The sequence below is a fragment of the Babylonia areolata genome, chromosome 33 (assembly GCF_041734735.1).
Source record: "Babylonia areolata isolate BAREFJ2019XMU chromosome 33, ASM4173473v1, whole genome shotgun sequence".
Classification (NCBI taxonomy): Eukaryota; Metazoa; Mollusca; class Gastropoda; order Neogastropoda; family Buccinidae; genus Babylonia; species Babylonia areolata.
The window spans coordinates 9,320,309-9,331,120 of record NC_134908.1 but is presented as its reverse complement, the minus strand read 5'-3'; the positions used below and the strand labels follow the sequence as shown (position 1 = coordinate 9,331,120).

The following is a 10,812-nucleotide window of genomic DNA, read 5'->3' as shown; positions in this document are numbered from 1 at the left end:
TTCATGCTTAGCAAAAGAAGTTCCTGTTTGAACAAAAAATGATTATAATGACTGCTCTTCTTGTTGGGTCAGAATATCAGATCAAAGTGCCAAGTTTAGAGAATACAAAAAAAATATAAATATAACAGTAAATGCAGTTTGCATATAATTAGGCTTCATTTTAAAATTTTTTTGGGTGCCCATCCCATAGGTGCAATATTGTTTTAAGCAAGATGACTGGAAAGAACTGAATTTTTCCTATTTTTATACCTAATTTGGTATCAACTGACAAAGTATTTGCAGAGAAAATGGCAATGTTAAAGTTTACCACGGACACACACACACACACACACACACACACACACACACACACACACAACCGAACACCGGGTTAAAACATAGACTCACTTTGTTTACACAAGTGAGTCAAAAATGATGTTTCAAATAATGCTTCAAACTCATACTTGATTTTGTTCAAATGAAAGAGGAGTCAAATTCACATAAGAAATAAAGTTCAGTTACATTTCATACATGAGTTTGGTTCGAATCCTAGGAGTGAATCAGTCAGGCCAGGGTCTGTTTCCCAGCAGTCTGAAATCAGTTATGTAGACTGCTATCAGACATACTTTCTCATTGTTACAGAACCTAACACACACACACACACACACACACACGAACAAAACAAACAACTCTTTCATTTATTATATATATTATATTATCCTCATAAATAAAGAATTCTTCCTTGTAATCTCTCTCTCTCTCTCTCTCTCTCTCTCTCCTGTACACCTCTAAGTTCGTAAATACATTCCACATTTGAACGAACCTATTTTGTGCTCAAAATATGTGTACACAAACTACATAATATTACAAACTGTATTACAGTGATGTCACTATACTGAAACAAACCCCCCTTCTCTCCCACCCCACACTAGCACATACTACACCAAAGTATTTTGCACAATACTGAACATTTTTAAAGACAAACATTATTATTGCCAACAAGTATAAGTGATTGTTGAAAATGCGGGGAAAGTCTATAAATTAGCATGCAGTAGTTAAAGACAGTGTTAGTATAGACAATGTCTTCATTTTGTGCGTGTGGCTGCATTACATGCTTACGCAAAGGCCCGAACAGCTTCAAATAAGGTTTCAAATTCATACACAAAGGCCCGAACAGCTTCAAATAAGGTTTCAAATTCATACACAAAGGCCCGAACAGCTTCAAATAAGGTTTCAAATTCATACACAAAGGCCCGAACAGCTTCAAATAAGGTTTCAAATTCATATTTGCTTTTGTTCAAATGAAAGAGGAGTCAGATTCACATTAGAAATGATATTCAATTATATTTGGTACATGAGATGGTTCAAACCCCTGGAGTGAATCAGTCAGACCAGGGTCTGTTTCCCAGCAGTCTGAAATCAGTTATGTAGACTACTTTCTCATTGTTACAGAACCTAACACACACACACACACACACACACACACACACACACACACACACACACACACACACACACACACACACACATGAACAAAACAAACAACTCTTTCATTTATTATATATATATATATATATATATATATATTATATTATATTATATTATCCTCATGAATAAAGAACTCTCTCTCTCTCTCTCTCTCTCTCTCTCTCTCTCTCTCTCATACACATCTGATTTAGTAGGTACATTTGACTCAATTTTGTGCTCAAAATATGTGTACACAAACTACATGATATTACAAACTGTATTACAGTGATGTCACCATGCTGGAACAAACCCCCCCTTCTCTCCCACCCCACACTAGCACATACTACACCAAAGTAGTCTGCACAATACTGAACATTTTCAAGGCAATATTTCTGCCAACAAGTAAAATTAATTGGTTAAAATGCAGGGAAAGTCTATGAATTACAATGCAGTAAATGAGTAATTAAAGATAATGTTAGTGCAACATCTCCACTGGCTCCCTGTCTCACACAGAATAAAGTACAAGATCAGCACTCTATGTTATAAATGTATTCACAAATCTGCCCCTTCCTATCTCAGTCTGCGGCGGCCTTCACCTCTACACTCCATCTCGCTCTCTCTCTCTACGATCGGCTTCGGATCCACTCTGTTTACACGTACCCAGATTCAAACACTCGACTGTTGGCTGCCGTTCTTTCTCTGTTTCTGGACCTTGCGATTGGAATGAACTTCCTCTTTCGCTTCGTCAAGTCTCCACACTCAGCTCTTCAAGTCTGGCCTAAAATCCCACCTTTTCCCAAAATAGCCTCCCTTCCCTGTCTATTCCTTGTCTTCAGTTTCTTCAGTTTTAGAGTTATGCATGCGTATGAATGACTGGTGCGAATGCGCTTTGATTTGTATCTGCACAAGATTCAGCGCTATATACATACCATGTTTATTATTATTATTATTATTATCATTATTATCATTAGTGTCTTGTGTGTGTGTGTGTGTGTGTGTGTGTGTGTGTGTGTGTGTGTGTGTGTGAAAGAGCGAGTTTAAATCAGGGCTCATAACTATGTTTTTATGTGTAGTGCTGGGCCTATGTAGATTTTTTGTGCTTTTATATATGCGAGACTGCATAGTTGTTGCATGTGTGTGTGTGTGTGTGTGTGTGTGTGTGTGTGTGTGTGTGTGTGTGTGTGTGTGTGTGTGTGTGTGTTACCCGTGTGTTTAAATTACCTATTCAGTCATTTATAAATGTATGTGTTGTCATTATTCATTATTATCATCCGCTTTATCTCTTTCCTTTTCCCTAATATTTTATGTTCTTTATTTATCTGTTTGTTTGTTTATTCATTCATCTATTTGTTTACTTAGTTATTCATTCATTCATTCATTCATTCATTATCTCTTATTTCATTTTTATTTCATTTTATTTTCCCTCAAGTCAAAACTTGACTAAGCGCGTCGGGTTACGCTACTATCAGTCATCTGCTTTGTGTCCGAATGCATTGACGTTTCCTTGAACAACTGCATTGACCTGAACTGAAAGACACTGTTTGAACGCGAGAAATACAGCAGGGTGGTTCATAAAGGACCTTCGCAACATATATTCGATATCAAATATCAGAAGACATATTACAGTATTCAGTATCAATTGTACGATATGAATAATATTGATTCAACCCTGTTGGTTGTTGAGGATGGCTGTGTTTCAATGGGAAACGCACTTCAGGGATTTAGAGATTTACAAAGGCGTGTGATACTGACCAGTGTTCCACCGAACTTGAGTGTATCGTCGTCGTAGTGAAAAGGTGTAGTCTGCCGCTGTTGCAGAAGCTGAGCCAGTGGGGGTGTTGTCAGACTTTAACTCTCTCCATACGAACGGCGAAAGAGACGACGTTAACAGCGTTTCACCCCAATTACCACCATCAAAATATTGCAAGCGGAAGGCTCTTATACTGAAGAGGTGAATGTTGACAAAGAATACCACAATTCTGACGACGGAAGCTAAAGGTTGGGCCATTGAGACACCCACTGGACATCCGAGGGGTCTGTGTAGAGGAGAAGAGAGGGCTGGCCGTACTGAGTGAGTTATAGGGAGAGAGGAGAGAGCACGACGCCGTACTGAGTGAGTTAACTGGTCAGTTTGGTGGGTGGATAGCGAACTGACTTCACCAGTGATTGCTGTCTCTGCCGTTGTTGGTATCAAGCATCGTCTGCTACTCGCATGACTGACCGCCCTTTGGTGGTATCGGGAACGAGCGATGACGTCACGAAACAATGACTGTCAGAGTTGTTTCCCTTCATTTCGGTCTGCTTCACTTTTGCTGATTGGACGATCCGACTTGCTCGAACACTGATCTCGTGCTCTGGATCGATAAACAAGTGTAAAACGGAAAAGCAAATGAAAATAGGAAGAGCGTTGACAAGCTTGATCTTGAGGCAAGGTGTCCCATACATCGATAAACTTAGCTTTGTGAATGGCTTCGACCAGTACGATTCAGTTGAGAGTGATTGTGTCTGGTGTCTGCGTGTGTCACTTTCACTCTGTTGTGTGTGTGTGTGTGTGTGTGTGTGTGTGTGTGTGTGTGTGTGTGTGTGTGTGTGTGTGTGTGTGTGTGTTTCTGAGTGGTGTGTCAATGTGTCTAGTGTGTTAGTGTGTGTGTGAATGATTCACTGCGTGGTTTGTGTGTGTGCTGTGTCATTGTGTGTGTGTGAGTTTATGAACGTGTGGTACTGTGTGTGTGTGTGTGTGTGTGTGTGTGTGTGTGTGTGTGCGTGCGTGTGTGAGTGTTGTGTTAGAGAGAGAGAGGGGGAAGGAGAGAGAGAGAGAGAGAGAGTGTGTGTGTGTGTGTGCATGTTTGTATAACTTTTGTGTGTGTTGGGTGTGGAGGTTGGTTTCAAGCTATGTGAGCCAACAGCTCAAACATACCCACACTATCACAGTACAAAACAAACACACATACTGACACTGCACACTCACACATATACACACACAGAAAGAATACAGGGGAAAATTCACATGATTTTACCTCAATATCTGATAAGATGCTGTTTCCCCCCCCCCCCCCAGGTTTCCAGTGACTGTTTTTATATACATTCTAAAGTGGGCACGTTTTCATGTATGTTCTATGTCTTTTATATGCACGAGGTCCCGTGTGCAGCACGCACTTGGCGCACTGAAAAAGAACCCATGGCAACGAGAGTGTTGTCCTCTGGCGAAATTACGTAAAATGAAATCCACTTTCATAGGTACACAAATATGTAAGCATGCACTCAAGGCCTGACTAAGCGCGTTGGGTTATGCTGCTGGTCAGGCATCTGCTCAACAGATGTGGTGTAGCGTGTATGGATTTGTCCGAACGCAGTGACGCCTCCTTGAGAAAGTGAAACTGAAACTTGTATGCAGCTGACATTTGCCTTAGGTGAACGATGGAATTTTCACTTCAGCACACATTAGTCCCACTTTTTCTCCAGTATTGAATCCCCAGTCAGCAAAAAAAGATCCCCAAGCAGAAGTTGGTTTTAAAATCCACTTTCCTCTGTTATGTGCTTGCAAGACACTTGTTCACCCACCCCAGCCTTTTAGTATTATACCTACATATCCCTGTATGATTGTGTTTGTAATGAGAATCTGTCATGTCTCCTGCATGAAGATTAAATGGTCTTTTCATGAAAATTTCAAAGCAATCAATTATAGTACTGCTACTCTTTACCCAAAGGATTCCACAAATTGATTAGGCATACATGATTGTAGACACAGTCTCACTAAACTCATGATCAGCATCTGGCGACAAGAGGTGCCGCTTCCCTTGTGGCAGAGAAGGCAGTAAAAACTGTAATACTGTCAGGAAAATCACAAAAACTGGGATATCATGAGTAACATTTTAACTTTTTAATTTAATATTTCCTCCCAATTCTTCACTTTTTTGTGTCGGGTGTCTTCTGTTATATTCACACTGCTGTGCCCAAGGTGAAGAGATAGAGCCCAGTAGGGTGAGACTTCAACATATCACAGGCAGGCCTGCTTGAAAACATAATTAAACCTTTTATAGTAACCTTTGCAGTTAGTCTCTTTCTCACAAACTCAATCACATACATGTGCGCACACACTCAGACTCACACTCTTTCTCTCTCACTCCCCCCTTCCCCCCCCCCCCCCCCCCCCCACCCGTCACACAGAGGAGTGGAGGGGAAGAAATGTAGATAGTTTGTTTAAATGTCGTCATTCGCGGTCACGAGGAATATGAGCACGCGCTTTGAATATGTATGAATAATTATGTGTAAAGATGATAGGAGTAATTAAGAGAACATTTACCTGTTTAGATAAAGATATATTTCTGAAAATCTATAAAGCATTGGTTAGATCACAAGTAGAATATGGTAATATTGTGTGACACGCATAATAATAATAATAATGGTATTTATATAGCGCTGAATCTTGTGCAGAGACAAATCAAAGCGCTTTCGCACCAGTTATTCACACGCATGCATAACTCTAAAAACTGGAGAAACTGAGGACAAGGAAGAGGCAGGGAAGGGAGGCTATTTTGGGAAGAGGTGGGTTTTAAGGCCAGACTTGAAAGAGCTGAGTGTGGAGACTTGACGAAGCAAAAGAGGAAGTTCATTCCAGTTGCAAGGTCCAGAGACAGAGAAAGAATGGCAGCCAACAGTCGAGAACTTGAATCTGGGTATGCGTAAACAGAGTGGATCCGAAGCTGATCGTAGTGAGCGAGATGGAGTGTAGAGGTGAAGGCAGCCACGAGATAGGAAGGGGCAGATTTGTGAATACATTTATAACATAGAGTGCTGATCTTGTACTTTATTCTGTGTGAGACAGGGAGCCAGTGGAGATGTTGCAAAAGAGGAGTGATGTGCTCAGATGTTTTCTTTCTGAGGACGAGTCGGGCAGCAGAGTTTTGTATGCGCTGAAGGGACTGGATGGATGAAGCAGGCAAACCAGACAATAGGGAGTTACAGTAGTCAAGGCGAGAGAGAATGAGAGAAACGACAAGTCTAGATGTTGCGTCGGTGGACAGATATTTCCGGATGGAACTGATGCTCCGCAATTGACAGTAGCAGGATTGACATGTTTGACTGATAAATTTTTGCATGGACAGTGTTGTCAAGGACAACGCCGAGGTTCCTGACTGAACTGGAAAGAGGGATGGATGTACTGCCAAGTTTGATTGTGTAAGTTGTGAAGGAAGAGAGTTTTTGTTTAGTTCCTATGATCATTGCTTCAGTTTTGTCCGATTCAATTGTAACTTATTTAGAGTCATCCAATTTTGAATGTCCAGGAAGCGGTTGGATGTTTCTTGCAAGAGCGAAGACAGTTTTTCGTGGGTATCACTCTTCAGGAGTTGAGTGTCATCAGCATAAGAATGATGACTGACATTATGGCGGTTGATAATTTCAGCGAGAGGAGCAGTGTACAGTGTGAAGAGCACCGGGCCTAAAACAGATCCCTGTGGGAATCCATGTTCAATTTTAACGGGTTCAGTCTGGAAATTGTCAACAATGACAGAGTGGAATCGATCAGTGAGATAAGATTTGAACCAGTTTAGAACAGTGCCATTGATACCAAATGTAAATTGAATGGTCTATCGTGTCAAAGGCGGCTGACAAATCGAGAAGAGTGAGAAGGGAGATTTGTCCTGAGTCGGACGCTAACAGTAGGTTATTCAGGATGTGGAGGAGAGTGGTTTCGGTGCTGTGGTCAGCACGATAGGCATACCTCAAGAGACAATCTATAGAGCTATAGAAAGGGTACAAAGAAGAGCAACTAAGTTATTAAAACAAAAGAATGCAACTCTATGAGCTATCAACAGAGACTTAAATACCTGAATTTGCATTCATCAAAGGGTAGAAGGCTAAGAGGAGACTTAATAGAAACTTACAAAATGTTAAAGTGCTATAATGAAGTCAATGTAATTAATATTTTTAGAATGTCAGATTATGAGAGTACAAGAAATTCAATAATGGAAATTTGCAAGGAACACTGTAATACTAACCTAAGGAAAAATTATTCGCAAATAGAATTGCAAAAATATGGAATGCTCTACCAGTTGAAACTAAAGTTGCACAAAATACTAATGTGTTAAAAAATCTCCTTGACAAGAACATCAATTTAAAAGAACAATTTATTGACTTTGATGAATGAATTAGAGTAAATGAAAATGTTTGTGTATCCCACAAATAAAAAGACAGATATTGAAGGGGACATAAAAAGGCCATGAGGCCTAAGCAGTCAAACTTCCAGTCCCTACACTACTTCTACTACGGCTACGTTTTTTGCCTTGACCTTAAGGGCTCAGCCAATAGGTTGTTAAACTCCACTCGTAGTAATAAGCATTGATTTTAATATTTTCCGAAAAAGACCGCTTTGGCGAATGAACATAGTGAAAGCCCTGTACACTGAGAGCAAAACGCAAAAGCTTTTCTATGTATTGAGTATAATTTCAAAATGTAATGTTTAAAATGAGAAAGATCAGTTTAAAACAAATCAAACCCCCTAGCCTCAATTACAGATTAATTTCTCTTTTTGCTAGCTGCACCAAAGAGGTGTATTCATAAATATAACTTCCATGCTAAGCAAAATAAGTTCCTGTTTGAACAAGAAATGATAAAACTGACTGCTATTAAAGATATGTCAGAATATCAAATCAAAGTGCCAAGTTTTGTGAATGAAAAATAAAAATGTAACAGTAGATTTATTGTGCAAATATTCTGGCTTATGGCTTTTTTAAAAGTTTTTTTGTGCCATCACAGATGTGTAATATTGTTTTAACTCACTCAGTACGGCCAGTCCTCTATTCTCCTCTACACAGACCCCTCGGATGTCCAGTGGGTGTCTGAATGACCCAACCTTTAGTTTCCGTCGTCAGAATTGTGGTATTCTTTGTCAACATTCACCTCTTCAGTATAAGAGCCTTCCGCTTGCAATATTTTGATGATGGTAACTGGGGTGAAACGCTGTTAACGTCGTCTCTTTCGCCGTTCGTATGGAGAGAGTTAAACAGGATGACTGAAAAAAAACAAAAAAAAAACAACTGAATTTTTCCTATTTTTAAGCCAAATCTGTGTCAACTGACAAAGTATTTCCACAGAAAATGACAATGTTAAAGTTTACCACGGACACATGCACACACATACACCAGGTTATTACATAGACTTTCTTTTGTTTACACGAGTGAGTCAAAAAAGGGGTGGAAGAGTGCAAATACATACATACATACATGGAGAAAAGGAATAGAAAAACATTTGATTTGATATTATTGTATTGTATTGTATTGTATTGTATTGTATCGTATATATACGGATACTTATATAGCGCTGTACAGTTTGGGAGCCAGGTGGCCTTTGGGAACCATCCCAGCGCCGACTGTCCTCACGTCCTTGTGGCCTGGAGAGTGGGGATGTAACTTGGGCAAGACGCTCACCGCTATGATCAAATTCTGGCCCAGATAGTTGGAGCAGCAGCTGCTTCCTCTGTTACTGTTCGGGGCCGTATTCTGACTGAGGATAGGCACTGTGTAAAGTATCCATACAGAGCTTGGTCTCTGATTGACGACAGGAACTGAATAAGTATCGATACAGAGCTCGATCTCTGATCGAGGATAGGCACTGTATAAAGTATCCATACAGAGCTTGGTCTCTGACCGAGGATAGGCACTGTATAAAGTATCCATACAGAGCTTGGTCTCTGACCGAGGATAGGCACTGTATAAAGTATCCATACAGAGCTTGGTCTCTGACCGAGGATAGGCACTGTATAAAGTATCCATACAGAGCTTGGTCTCTGACCGAGGATAGGCACTGTGTAAAGTATCCATACAGAGCTTGGTCTCTGATTGACGACAGGAACTGAATAAGTATCGATACAGAGCTCGATCTCTGATCGAGGATAGGCACTGTATAAAGTATCCATATAGAACTCAGTCTCTGATCGAGTATAGGCACTGTATAAGTATCCATACTGACCGAGGGTAGGCACTGTATAAGTATCAATACTTATCGAGGATAGGCACTGTATAAAGTATCCATATAGAGCTCGGTCTCTGATCGAGGATAGGCACTGTATAAGTATCAATACTTATCGAGGATAGGCACTGTATAAATATCCATACTGACCGAGGGTAGGCACTGTATAAGTATCCATACAGATCGGTCTCTGACCGAGGATAGGCACGGTATAAGTATCCATACAGAGCTCGGTCTCTGATCGAGGATAGGCACTGTATAAAGTATCTATATAGAGATCGGTCTCCGATCGAGGATAGGCACGGTATAAGTATCCATACAGAGCTCGGTCTCTGATCGAGGATAGGCACTGTATAAAGTATCTATATAGAGATCGGTCTCCGATCGAGGATAGGCACGGTATAAGTATCCATACAGAGCTCGGTCTCTGATCGAGGATAGGCACTGTATAAGTATCCATACAGATCGTTCTCTGACCGGGGATAGGCACGGTATAAGTATCCATATAGAGCTCGGTCTCTGATCGAGGATAGGCACTGTATAAGTATCAATACTTATCGAGGGTAGGCACTGTATAAGTATCCATACAGATCGTTCTCTGACCGAGGATAGGCACTGTATAAGTATCCATACTGATCGAGGATAGGCGCTGTATAAGTATCCATATAGAACTCGGTCTCTGATCGAGGATAGGCACTGAAAAGTATCCATACTTATCGAGGGTAGGCACTGTATAAGTATCAATACTTATCGAGGGTAGGCACTGTATAAGTATCCATACAGATCGTTCTCTGACCGAGGATAGGCACTGTATAAGTATCCATATAGAGCTCGATCTCTGATCGAGGATAGGCACGCTATAAGTATCCATACAGATCGTTCTCTGACCGAGGATAGGCACTGTGTAAGTATCCATGTAGAGCTCGATCTCTGATCGAGGATAGGCACTGTATAAGTATCCATACAGATCGTTCTCTGACCGAGGATAGGCACTGTATAAGTATCTGTATCAAATCAAATCAACCCAAATCAAACCAGTAGCCACACGTTTCCTGTCTGTTGCAGCGTCCTGATGGGAGAACCTGAGCGCAGATGGGCAGACCACGAATGGGCGTCGCCAGGTGACAGACACCCGGATTGGCTACCCCTACACAGTGCCTACCCGGAGAGGGTACCGCTACCATGTTGTCCATACCCAGAACAGCCATCGCCGCTTCGTCGTGCATTCCAAGAACGGGAACCACTACGTCATCAGTACCCGGAACGTGCACCGTTACATCTTCCAAACCCGGAACGGGTATCATCGCCACATAATCTATACCCGGAATGGGAACCATCACGACCTCGTGCACACCCGGAATGGGAACCATCACTGCATCATCCATACTCTGAACGGGA

General features: G+C 41.1%; 1 long non-coding RNA gene across 1 annotated transcript in view; it reads left to right on the top strand.

Moving 5' to 3' along the window:
• The window catches only part of LOC143276935 (uncharacterized), a 35,578-nt gene extending 24,993 nt beyond the window's left edge, over positions 1–10,585 (top strand). The window contains exon 4 of the long non-coding RNA XR_013053658.1: positions 10,480–10,585. This is a non-coding gene — a long non-coding RNA (uncharacterized LOC143276935). The remainder of the gene's footprint in view (positions 1–10,479) is intronic.
• Positions 10,586–10,812: the final 227 nt, after the last annotated feature.